We start from the raw sequence: 13,054 nt of genomic DNA, 5'->3' as shown, positions 1-13,054 counted from the left end.
GACCCGTTATTCTTCAGTCGTGTGGACTGATTCATGTGGTCCATGAAACTTTTGAGCCAGGACTCGCGTTCAAGTGTGGCACTTGGCATAGGGATATCATTATTTCCAGCCATTTGTTGTAAGCAGTATTATCAATATAAAACGAATTCTACACTGCGAAAAGAAGAATAAAAACATAATAAGCATACTCATCGTTATGATTTAAGTCTAATGCAAAACTGTTATAATGCGAAGACTCAAGCATTTATACAATTGACCTCCCTCAAGAATTAAATAAATGATCCCAAGACTCAATTATATGTAAATTGATAAGCCACCTCTTGGCTAATTATACTTTTAGAATTCTTGGTTGATAAATTTCTGTAAACTCTATCTATAGTCCATCATAATCTCGAGAAACTCTTCGGATTATAATGTTGAGATAAAATAAGTCAACACAAACTACTTACCCAACGTAGAAGGGGTCATATGGAGAGTAAGGTCCTACATGCCTACCGACGAAGAAGGGATTCACAGTTGTTTGGCCTATAAAGACTAGTCTCAATTTTAGTTTTAGAGGAAGATCGCATCAATTTTATTTTAATTCATTTTAAGTGAACTAATATCTAGCATGCGAGAATGAATAAACTAAGATGATGGCTTAAAATAGTGTGACATCTTTATGTCCATGATAACTAACATCCAAACTATATGAGTCAATTTTCATGCATATAAGTAGGTGGTTTGGTTTAGGCGGAATATGATGCACTAATTATCATGCGAAGAAAAGCAACATGAATGGAAAAACGTAAAACAAAAAACAAAGTCCTAGTATGGCCTATCTACCAAAAAGAACATAAATACAACTTTAGAATCCTTCCTAGGACCCGAGAAGCTTGTCTTGATGTTCCATCTTGGTACATGTAGCGGGAGTGAGCAATCCAATCTCCATCTTTAGTCTTCTCAAAATTACAATTAATAAATTACAAAATAAACTTATTTACATTCTAATTTCAAAAACATAATACTAAAGAAAACCAAAGGAGATTCGAGATCTCAAAATTACATCAAGATTATGTTTCCATCATTACGAAAACATAATCAACTAAGGCCACACTAGGTAATACAAAATTACAACCGATTGCAAAAATACGTAAATAAACCATTCAACAATCCATACAACTAAATAAAAATGCATCAACATTAAATTAATCATTCAAGACATAATTCCTTAATTATGTAGAGTAATTTATCCAAACCACCTATTTTAAAATGATCAAAATTATGTGACAATTCCTCAATTACTCACAATAATTCCAATCTTAATACACATTAACTTGTAATATGAATTAATCTAACATTATCTTAAACCACTTAAAAATAATTGGGTATCTAAAATTTGTGAACTTTTTCACAACAAACAATCATACATTATAGATTTAATGTATAAATATTATTGGCCAAAACAATTTTTTTTTAATAGCTCTCGGCATTACTGGCATTACTAAAAAAAAAACGAAAACGGTTTTTTTTTTTTAAAAAAAAGGCTCTCGGCATTCCTAAAAAAGAAATGAAAAACAGTTTTTTTTTTTTTTTTTTTTTTTTTTTTTTTTTTTTTTATTCGAAAACAACCGTTTTAATGTAAACAAATTTGTTTAATGTTGCTACTATAACAAGATTGGCATAATCACCAACTTTTAATTTAAACATAAATCCAAACTAGATGATTCAATTTAACCTCTTAAAATGAATATCTAAATTATTATTAAATCGATTATCTGAATATTTGGTTCATCACAATTGATTTGAACATTATTAAATTAATGAATCATGATTCTTAAACAACAATTTAACACCATGTATGCCAAAACTATATAGCAAAAACAAATGAACATCATCAATCAAAACAATTTCCATTTACATTTCAATTTAATTCTTATTAAATCAAAACATCTACAAATTTATCATATTATCATCTTAACATATTAAAACAACAATATCAATAAATCAAAATGGAAACAAGGCATCAAAAACCAAAACCTCTCGGCAAAAAAAAAAATTGAAACGGCCGAAAGTTTTTTTTATTTTTTTAATCCATTTATGAAAATCATATAAAATAATTTCGTGGCCTATGCTCCGATAGCACTTGTGGGAAATATCGATATATCTCATCAAGAAAATTCGTATTATAACGAAATTATGAAATATGAAATTACGAATCATAAACGAAATTGCATAAACAAAAGAATAGAGATTATAATTAACCTCAGGTCCTAGCAATTCGGTTTTAAGAGCAAATATCGAGATCGATATTCTCCTAATCCTTGCACCCAAGATGCTCCGAGAAATGCCCTTTTCTTGCTAGAAAGAGAACCCTAATTCCTAAATGATTTTTAGAGTTTTTTTTATGAGAGTTTTTAGGTCAAAAATTAAGTAAGTAAAATGATCCTCCCCTTTCTCCTTTTAAACGTCCAAGAGGAGAGAAGAGAGGGGGAAGATCTTTTTTTTTTTTTTTTTTTCAAAACCGTGTAACACACCAAAAATAAGGAGAGAAATCTTCTTATTTTTAGGTTGTTATCAAATTGTATAAAATGTGTATAATTCTCAATTGTCATTTATGTCGTCACGTATTAATAAGTCCACACACAACAGTTTGTAGTCGATTTATTAATACCGATCTGTCAACATTTATTATGACAATTTCGTATAATATATACATTAACTATAAATATCGCATATTTATAATTTGCTAATTAAATAAAACCGTTTATGTTTAATTACGAATTAACATCTTAATTCGTTTAAGCTAACATTATATACATTAATTAAATATAACTGTTTATATTCAATTTACGAATTAACAATTAATTCGTCTCAGCTGATATTATTTAATTGTATTAAATAATCGACTCATCATCACATTGACTAACCTTTTAGTCAAATACATGGACTAACCTTTTAGTCATATAAGGCATCAATGTGATTATATTTTCATATAATCACATCTCTCAAACACATCCTTTAGGTGTGACTTTTAGGGACCAGTTGATCACCGCCATCAGTATGATAATAACGTCAAACTTCTAGCAAGCCAACCGTTATTAATAAACGTTAATCAACTGATAAAATACTAAGTATACCCTGTGAACCTATAAGAGATTTATACACGTTATCACACTAACTGTGGAGGACACTAGCTCCAACAGGGGATAGGTCCTCACCGGCAAGAAGTTTCATGTACCACTCATCGTCAACCCTCGAAGAATAAGTGCCATCCTCCTCTCCATCCAATATCCAAGACTTGGCTTTCAACCAATCAAGATCAAAATACACCACTTCCCTAGTCATGGGCGCATCCACCGCTACCGGTTCATAAGCTAACACGTTCTTAGACAAACGAGTCGCCAAGGCTCTACAATCTAAGGAGCATTGGTCCACCTCGGCCATCCTTACAAGGGCAAGACATACCAAAGACACGTCATTGAAGTGAAGACGGTTCTCATGGCGGGGGTTAAGGTAGGAGCTCAAGATTAAGACTTCTATGGAGTTAAGCTTACTTGGGTCTTTCCTCCCGTAGAGGAGGTTGGTCAAGGAGCGCAAGAATATTTTTAGGACGGGGTGCTCAATGTCACTCATCTTCATATTAATTACGCTAACATTCTCCTTGCTTGTGTAGAACTGATAGTACTTGGACGCCTTCATGTCCTTCTCAATCTTGTCATGGTGACCCACCACTCGTTTACCCACCCCTAGGTGGTCGGCAAAAGCATCGCTACTAAGGTTAAAAGGGCTATTTTTGAGCCTAAATCTCACCTTGTGGGTCTCCTTATCATAAGTGAAGGAGCTCAAAAATTCAAGAGTGAGGTTGTGGTAGCTTATTTCGTCTAAGTTGTATAAACCCTCTAACCCAAGGACCGTGAAAATATTATGTACCTCCCTCTCAATCCCTAGAGCCTCCATGATGCTCACCGACATACACTTGGTTGGAGCCATCCTCTTAGAAGCTAGGACCTCAAATTTGTCTCGGTGCTCTTCACTCCCAAAAGTTATGGATGGGTAGTCGGGAAGGGTGATAGCGGGTGGTGCTTTTTGTTCGGGTTGGCGAGCATTCCTTTCACGAGCAATTCTCGCAATCCTTGCCATGCTACAAGAGGGGATCACACAAGATATGGAATGGGAAAGGTGAGAAATTGAAGCAAATATTAAATATGGATAGAATTTTCTCAACTTCTCAATTTTATGGGCACCAAATACAAGGGATTTCTATTATAGTTTTCTTGCAATTTAGTTGAACTCTCCAAAAGTTTTCTTATGTTACCAAAATTAATTTCCAAAATTTAAGGATTTTGTGACATAACACGAATTTAAGCATGAATTTTAAATTACATGTATTACTCCAATTCATCACCTGACTCGTCAAATTTCGACTCATCCATGACACACTACACTTCAAAGCTTAACTTAAGTGATTATATGACATTACCATTAAAAAAATCTCGTCAAAGTTGGTGGGAATAAAATTTTGCTTGTCAAAACAAAAAGGAATTTTGGGTGAGTGAAGTGCTTTTCTTTCACAAGGGAATCCTTAAGTTGAAAAAGTGAGTAGTAATACAATTAGTGAGCAAAAATTAAAATTTTAATATTGCTAGTGTCGAATTTTCAAGACTTTAAGACAAACTTTCTTTTAATCCATCTTATAAGGTGGTAGTAACCACAAAATCCTCAATACTATAACATAGGAAAAATCATTATTAAAGCATAAAAATGCATTATTTATGGGGATTTTAGAAGAACTTAGAAGAGTTTTCACCCAAGTTTTAACACAAAGTTTTTCATAATGCATTATCAACCAAGGTAGTAGTCTTACAAAGCATTCAAACTAAGTTTTGCTCATGAAAAATCAAAATTTGGGCATGACTTGTCTTTAATTTGAAAATTTAAGATGGATTTTTAAGACGAAATTTACACATATTATGCTAGATCCATCCATGACAACAAAAGTTAAGCCTTTGTTGTCTAACTATACACAACAACAATCACCAAAATCCAATCATTGACCCAAGAACACCAAATTTTCGAGTCGTACAATGGTGACCAAAATTTTTCTACAAAATTCGATTTTTATCAACAACAATGGTATTAAAAGCTTACTAGTATCATGAATTAAGCAAAACAAACAACCAACTAACAAAACTTAAAGGATTTAGAAGTAGATCTAAGAAATTAAAATTTGGGGAAAAAGATGGAAGGAGAAGAATAATATTACCTTGATCAAATTAATGAGATTAGATGAGAAAGGTGAAGAAATAGGATGAATTCCAAGCAAATTAGAGCAACAATGGAGGTTTTTGGGAGAATTTTGGTGATGAAAGAGATGAAGATATGAAGGTAAGAATGAAGAATTGGGGGAAACAAGGGCCTTAAGCCGAGTAAACCAACCCGTGTGAACCCACTCGTGTAATACTACGGTTTTTCCTAAGTCTGTACTCGGCCGAATATGGATCACTCGGCCGAGTAGGTATGTCGTGTGTTTCTGGAAAGTTTACTGCCCAAGAATAATCGGCCGAGTATGGGAATGCTCGACCGAGTAGAGGATACTCGGCCGAGTATACTCTATACTCGACCGAGTATCCGGTCTAATGGGTGTTATTTCCGCGGTTTGATTTAGAAAGGATTAGAGTTATATAATCGTGGATTAACAGTTTCTAATCATTTTCACAAAACCTACACACTTCAACGTAACTCTAATCCCTCCAAATCTCTCTCAAGTGCGTGGATTGTTAGCAAGTCTTCTTATCATTCTTTATATCGTTGGTGTCGGTAAGTCCTTGATTTCATTAGTTTCATTGATTAATCTTTTAGGGTTTGTCTTAATTTATGAATTGGGAGAAAATGGGGTTTTGCATATGGTAATTGGAATTTATATGATTAATGTTAGGTGAGAACTTTGTAGCGGAGTCGTTCTTGATTGCCTTGCTTATGTCTCATTGCAGTTGTGCGAAGGTAGGGTTTCCCTACTCGGTTTACTGTTTAATCATTATAAGTATATGTTTGTATTGTTGTACGATTTTTTATTTGCTGATCGTTGTTGGTGTGTTGGAGTTGATGTTGGTGAGGAGACGGTTGTTGATGATGTTCGCAAGGCGCATCCTCGGCTGAGTGGAGTCACTTGCGGGAGTGGCTTCACGCCTTAGTTTTGCCCTCTGTGGAACCCGCCACTGGAGGGGATGTGCACATTAATGAACAGGGTTATCGCTCGTTGATAAGCGGGGATTTGGTGTGGATTGGCTGCAGTCCCCCACTGGCAGTGTGGATTACCTATTGCGATGGGTAATCTGGCAGGGCTACACACTTTAGTATGTAGTCAGTTACTATGTAAGATCGGGAGTTGAAGGTGTGATGATCAGCAGTTTGCTTTTCTGTACTTGTCTTGTTTTGATTATACAGTAACTGACCCAGTTGTTGTTTTATAAAAACTGTGGTGATCCATTCGGGGATGGTGAGCAGATTGTGACAGGTGATGATGTGCTTTAGCTATGGGGTCGTCATGGGGAGTCATCACTCGAGTCTAGCTACCGCTGTGAAGAGTTCTTAGTTTCCAGTTGTAGTTGTTGAACACTATTTACATGTACTTTGGTTTTGGATGTTGAACTATGTTAACCAGTTAATCATTTACACTTTATTATTATGTTATGGATTGGTAACTTTTATATACTAACCTCGGGCAACCGAGATGGTAACGGTCTCTCTTGCTACGGTGGTCCTGGTAAGGCACCTTGGTATGTGGGGGTGTCACAACTCGGTCGAGTGTCGAGTGCACTCGGTCGAGTGGATGACCCACTCGGTCGAGTGACGGGTTTTCCAGACTATATAACCCCCTAGAACCAGGTCCCCTCGGTCGAGTCGAGGTTCCACTCAGTCGAGTGCTCGCTTACTCGGCCGAGTTGTTGCCCGTACTCGGTCAAGTGGCCTCGGAGGGTTTCAAATTCTCACTAAGAGCTTGTCGACGGAATTCTTGCAAGACAATACAAGGTTCGGGAGTCCACCACTCATCGGTGACTCGTCCTGAGTTAGCTCATGCGGCACTAAGGTCGTCGATCCCTACTTCCTACATCCATACTCGCACTTACTTTGCGAAACGGCCACAAGATGTTTACTAACAATTACACTATCAACCACAAGATAGTCACATAACATGAATCAAGGGAATGGGATTATCATTTTCTACGAGATGTCAAGACATGCAAATCATTTATACACATATAAAATTCATAGCATACGAGAGTCTATCACGAACCATATCATTCATGCTATCACACAACATTTTCCAATATCATTCACCCTTACTTGTAACCACCCACGTAGTGACCAACCGAGGCAATAGGCACTAGTTTTGATATGAGGGCGCCCACTCATCCAAAATCGATCTCCTATTATGCTCAAACCGGGTTCATTTTATTAGACACACCTAGGTTCATTTTAGTTCATTAGTTTAGGTTCCAAAATCGAGACTCTGATACCACTTTGTAACACCCCCTTTTTACCCGGCCAAGACAATTGGGAGATGTTACCTTCTCGCCGAGGTAGTGAAATCGAAGTCGCAATAGAGAAACAATTATCATAAATAAAAGTTTAGTCGATTATATAGACGTGAATGAAATACATGAAATGAATAATACAACTCATGACTACTAAACTAATCTAAGCAACTATGCTAGACTCATTTGTCATCACGGAGCGTCCCGTCTCCCGCATGCTACCAAAGCAAACCTGTAAACAACTGCTCCCCATATGATCGGAAATATCATATAGATCGACACAGGCCTTCCCAGAAATAGGTGACAATTACACGGACACAACAAACGTCAGTTTCAATGATAAATGCGAGACATGACATAAAAATAAATATGCAACATGTTGATTATATGAATGGGACATAGACAAGTCAACAACATCCCGGTATCGGGACACGCCCAAACATACCTCAACCTCCACTCCAGTGCCCGGACACGCCCAAGCATGCCTATCATCACACTAGGTACCGAGTTACGCCCAAACATACCGGGTCCGGAAGCCAACCTGATCCCCTGCCAGACGTTGTATCTTAACCACACGCGTCCTGCCGTACTCAAGCGATTAATGTGCACACTCCTCTTGGAGTGGGAAGCTCCAAGAGACGACTTAAGCGTAAGACGATCTCCCAACCGTCTTATGTCTCCAAATGATAACGAACAACACCCACAAATCCTCAAACACAATTCATTCACAACTACACATTGACTATGGAAGAACCACATTAAGCATATAACCAACTCATGAATTCTATCCCCCATGTTATGAGCAACAACCCTTCAAATACCCACATGACATGCTAACCAACTCTTGAATGCATACGACAAGGAAAGACATAGAAACATGCTTATACAACATTTAAACCGAGTAGGATAACCTACCTTTAAGCATGATCCTCAAGCTAAACGAAATCACCAAGTATCCATCTCATAAAACCGTCTCATCCTACACAAATCATGTAATAACTATCACAATCCACTCTACACTAGATTATAACATAAAATCCCTCATTATAAGTGATGTGGGTGATGTCGTCACTCATCCAATCAAACACATTTATAATACTCAACATACAACTACCTAGTGGTAAGTCGAGGTCGATCCATGGGACGGTGGTTACTCAAATTATTCAATCTAATTATGGTTATGCTTGGGGTTGTCACAATTATAATGGGTTGATGATTCTAATCTAATAAAGGCAATAAACAAGCAACAAAAGGAAAGATGTAAACAATTGATTAAAAAGCACTAGGATATCATGGGGTCATAGGGGAATCATGGGAATTGATCATACAAACATGTTCTCAAATTATAAGCAAGCAATTATTGTTGTGATGGATTGAGTTGGGTTATATCTTACAATCCTAGGAAAGTTTGGGTCCCGGAGCCGAATCGATTAGATTGTACAACACCTACAAGTCGACTTAATCTTCCCTACTCAACAACATGCATGGTCTAATGAGACTCGAGTTGGTTTATGTCTTACAAGTCTCATTGAAAAGATAAGAGATGGTAGTAAATGCAAGGATTCATAGGCTTAGCATTTCATCAAACATAACATGTGCATGAGTTGAGATCAAAACAAGCAAGCAAATAAACCATGAAAGCATATTAATTTAAGCATGAATCATTCCCCATGTTGGTTTCCCCTAATTACCCATTAATCCTAGCTAAGTAACTACTCACTCATGATCAAGTTTAACATGTTAATAAGGTTGTCAATCATACTAACAAAGCCAAACATGATGAACAAGTAAGAAAGATTAACAATAATTAAAACAAGGATTAAGAGAATTATACCTATGGAGATTCCAAAATAATAATGCAAAGAATAATAGAAGAACTTGATGATTGATGGAAGGTTGTCAATCTCCCAATAAACCCAATAATCTTCTAATTACCCAATAATAAACTTGAATTACTCAATAATAAACTTGAACAATGATTAAAGGAAAGATTAATGTATAATTTGTGGAAAGATTAAATGATAATCTATTCTAATCTACTACTAATCTAATCTAAGGAAGGATTGATTTAACCTAATGAAGACTTGATGGTTTGATTATTACAAATGGGGTATTTATAGTGGAAATTAGGTGGATGCATTAGGGTTAACTAAGGGCTAAACTAGTAATTACACTTTTAAGTTTCAAGCAGGGAGACGCCGGTCTCAAAAGAAATACTCGCGGATTTATGGTTCACGTAGCAAGGGAAGACTTCCTGTCCAGGAATACGCTCGTCCCGAGCGAAATATGGGCGTCCTGGGCTTCAACCCGAGCGGGTTGAATTTGACCCGAGCGGGTTGAGCTGTATCTTGAGCTCAGATTGTAAAACGGACGTTATTTCCTCATCCGGACTCCTATTGGAGTGATTCAAAAGCCTAGATCACTTGTTTTTCCGACGCCGTTCCATCTAGCATACTTTCAGAGCCAAAAGAGAAATCCTTGGTTCGGTTTTCGAGTGATTTCTTCTTGTAATGTCTTCCCTCTCGCCATTCTTACTTTTAACCCTTTGATCCTTCTATATACAGTTTATTCCCACATACTTGGCCATCATTCTTGCCTCCTCTTCATACTAGTCCATCTAATATCATCAATAAGCTTCCAAATATGCACGAAAGATGGGAATTTCCGCCTTATTATCTCCTTTTCTACAAAACATATGAAATGCGATAGAAAAGCAAATAGGAAGGTTTTGACGGATAAAATGGCCATAGAATGTTATAAAATTATGCAAAATAGGTTCAATTAGGGGACTAAATGTGCGCAAATAATGTTCAAATCAAATATCCCCAAACCGAACCTTTACTCGTCCCGAGTAAAGAGGTGACAAAAACTAGACCTTTATTTAAACTATCCTAATAATATAGCCGATATGAGACAATTAGCGGGTCTCACTCCGCCCCTTCAACTCACAACAAGACAACCATGAGGTAGGATGCGTTCTTGCAAGGCAAGGTGGGTCTTGCCAAAATGGCGACACATCCAAACATTAAGCACACAAAATCAAGTAATGGATGCATCTACAAAAGAATAGCCACTTTCCTCATCTAAGTGGCGGAAATTATCTACAAGGGAAGCAATTCAAGGGTACACAATCCTTCATAGATGCAATTTGTTCAAACTACTAAGCCTAGAAGGATACCAATAAATCACCTCCAAAATGTGTCAAGCTAGGGTACCTTTGTCCTCAATCGTTAAATGCTTTTGTCAAGAGTAGACTCCCTATGGTGTTAGAAACACTGGAGGATCGCGGAATTCCCCCTCTTGCCTAGACAAGAAGAAGGGTCGTCCCCTCTCTACCATGCACAAAAATGGATACGATGGATAAAGGGATCGATAGTAATTGAGTTTCACTTTGGGAGTTTGCTTTTGTTTTTGTTTTTCCCCCCAATTTCTTGTGGCATTTGACATTTGAGATCAGAACACTTTCTTTGCCATTTCTTTTGATTTTTGGCATTTCAATACTTGACAACATTTTGCATTTCTTTTTGAACATTTTCAAATTCACCCCAATTAGTAACGAGGGTGCCTTGTAATTGAAGCATAGGAGTTCTATTTTTGCTCCTCTTTTCATTTGATGCATTTTTGCAAACTTTCTTTCACTTTTCATTTCATTGAACTCAAATTGATTTCTTTTTGTGCCCATTCCCTTTGATGACAAAAATGTGGTAGAACATGGATGAATGGTAGAAGTATGCATGGTTTCAAGGGTCACCTTGGAATAAACGGTAGCCAAGGAGTTATCACACCACAAGGTACTCTTGACTAGGCCTTAATCCATGGGTCAAAGGATACTAGCATGACACATCCTAGGGTGTTTTACAAGTATTCTAACAAGCAAAGTCTTAAGAATAAAAAGAATCTACTAGGGCCTATATACACTTGTCAAGCTTCCCAAGTAGACGGTTTCGCAAAATTTTTCTAACATGCAAACTACATGCCATGATGCAACTAACATTTATACATCCTAATGCAAATGATTCTACCAACTAATATGACAAATAAACTAAATGCAAGTCCTAAGTTCACATTGTTTTTACCGCATCAATCAAAATAAAGCCACATAGTCATTAACATAGAGAGGAAAAAGGAGATTGGAAAGATCATACCATGCGGTCTTCAATATCCTCATGTCTCGGATGTGGCGTAGTCGATCAAAGTGAACAAGGATAAACAAACACAATATATACAAGACAATATATACAAAGGAAATGAACTTGTTTTTGGTTTTTCAATTTTTTTTCAATTTTTTGTTTTTTTTTTTTTTTCAATTTTTATGGTTTTTGAATAAAAGTTAAGTGTTAGAATTCCCATCCCCACACTAATATGGGCATTGTCCTCAATGGCCAAAATGATGGAAATTATGCAAAATGATGCATGATTTCTATACTAAATGCAATTCTACACTAAGCTATACTACATGATGCATGATTTTTGTTATGACGGAGAGGATAATTTAGATTACCTCCCGTTATGTATGCATTAACTTCCCCAAACCAAATAAGACACTATTGCTAATGTCAAAGCATGGGTATAGTTCATGCACACACTATGCTATGCATGAAATTAGATTGTCATTTTGGATTTTCAAAAATGGGAACAATAAAGAACACCTCAATGGTACCGAGGTGTGAGTCCTTTGATGTTGCTAGGACTAAACCAACAATGATCAAAATGAAATAAAATACAAAGAGATATAGACATACCATGGGAGTGTAGGAGTCTCCAAGGCTAGTCTTCCATCATGCTATCATCATCACCACTTCCCTCATGAGAAGTGGTCACATTGCCACTTTCCTTGGCACTTTCTTCATCACTTTCTTCATCATCTCCTTCATCATCTCCACTTGCTTCTTCCTCAATGTTATCATCAAATTCTTCACCATTTCCAACAACCTCATTGTCTTCCACCACGTCCCTAGATGCACCCGGAAATAAGGCTTCTTTATCCGCCCAACTAGGCAAAGAACAAGATGGATCAAGGAGTCCTTGCCTAGCTAGATGTAAGAGGAGAGGATATTGAGCCAAATAAGCATTCTTCCGATCTTCATAAGCTTGCTTGTGCATGGCTTGCATAAGAAGAGTGACATAGTCTTTTCCAATTTCAACTCCTTGCGGTTTGAACTCTTCATATTCAAAGGGGTAAGGTGGTATAACAATGGAAGAGGAGGGAGTTTCATGATCACCTTTTTGTTGTTGAATGATGTACTCGGCTTCCTTGGATAGGGGAAGTAAATAGTTGGTCCGGTGGACACTAAGACGGCAAATCTTTGCGGGTAAAGTGAATGATCGAGCCTCACTAGTAAGCCACCCAAATTTGGTGTCAAGGGGATTGTGAGCAACCCACTTAAACTTGTTAATCATGGTGGACATATCAATAAGATGGCCACCTTCCTTTGCCTTGTACTTGCTATCCTTATTGAAATTAGGATCAAAGTGCTTGGCTAGGACCGTGACAAGGCCGCCATTAACAATAACGGTTTGACCCTTCTTCCCACTAT

The sequence above is a fragment of the Silene latifolia genome, chromosome 11 (genome assembly GCF_048544455.1).
Source record: "Silene latifolia isolate original U9 population chromosome 11, ASM4854445v1, whole genome shotgun sequence".
NCBI lineage: Eukaryota > Viridiplantae > Streptophyta > Magnoliopsida > Caryophyllales > Caryophyllaceae > Silene > Silene latifolia.
This window is presented reverse-complemented; position numbering follows the sequence as displayed.